Source organism: Condylura cristata, unplaced genomic scaffold (genome assembly GCF_000260355.1).
Source record: "Condylura cristata isolate star-nosed mole 26May11 unplaced genomic scaffold, ConCri1.0 scaffold00026, whole genome shotgun sequence".
NCBI classification, from domain to species: Eukaryota; Metazoa; Chordata; class Mammalia; order Eulipotyphla; family Talpidae; genus Condylura; species Condylura cristata.
The window spans coordinates 2037976-2039287 of record NW_004567127.1 but is presented as its reverse complement, the minus strand read 5'-3'; positions in this window follow the sequence as shown (position 1 = coordinate 2039287).

Here is a 1312-nt window from a genome sequence, read left to right as displayed (position 1 = left end):
GGAAGTGGCTTCAGATTCTCAGTGCTGTGCTTTAACCCGCTGCGCCACCAGGGAGGGCCGCTCTTAAGTTATTTTAAGTTCAATTTCCTACTCACATCTTGCTTTTAGCTTTGCTTAGAAGTTAACTGATGATTTTTTGTGACCTTACAGATTACAAGTAGAATGGGAGAGTCAGTAGATTTATGATCACATACTTTTTATTTAAAGAGGAAACGGGGGCACTTACTGCTGATAGCTGGCATTATTTTGTCGAAGACTGCTAAGTTAACAGACATGCCGAAAGAGGGAAAGTTATATGCTAAAAGAAGGAAATGAAAAAGAAGCAAGCAAGCTTCAGCTCACTTTTGAACTAAAGTACTTTGTAGATTAAAATACACTAGGTCCATTTTCACAGATGATAATCCCCAGTATCTCAAGGGTTAGAGAAGAAAAAACACTGAAGAAGTAATATCATTTTTTTAGAAGATTTATTTATTTATTCATACAGAACTGGGGTACAGGCCAGGGGTGCAGAGGGAGAGAGGATTCCCCAAAGACAGAGTGGGGAGCTGGACAGGCAGATCGATGAAGTACAGTGCTGAGGGGAGCAGCGGGCAAGTCAGGAGAGGTCTGCGGTGCCCTGGGGGTCAGCTCCAGGGTGGGAATCGAACTCTCACTGAAGCAGCTGCTGCCAGCCTGCAGGGCTGTGTCCTAACCCGCTGCACCACTAGGGCGGGCCCAGAATTACCAGTTCTTAATTCTCAAGCGTAGATTCGAACAAACGGTAGCAGCTGTCCGAATAGTTACGTGATGAGGAAGAGCTTGCCGTTCTGGCATTCTTGCATGTGTTTATTTTGGGAAGGGTAATTTTTAATGTTGTTTTTTCAGTTGGTCAAATTTATCTTTTTGTTAAGAATTAAGCAGCCGTGCCAAAATGTGTTGCACAACAGCTGTTTATGAACAGGAACCTGGCTGATATGTCCAGGACCTTTCTTCAGAAATCCAGGGTGCGGAGACCTGACAGCTATCTTCTCTGTGAGATGAGAACAGAGCAGATGTCTGCAAGTGGGAAACAGGATCAGCAGCAGCTCAGGACATAAATCCAAGTCCTGCCTTTCTTCATTGGCTGTTTTTCAGAGCTGTCTGTTATAAAGAGAACGCCCCCACATGTAGCTAATGTCAGTTCTAACTTAATGCATAAATGACACTTGAAATACTTATGGCTTGGCCTCTGAGTTGGGGAGGGCGTGGGGGAGAGAATAGCCGCCGAGACGAATCAGTCTCACCCGGTGGCCACATCGCAGTGGCTTTCAGCATCTTATGGGACGGCCCT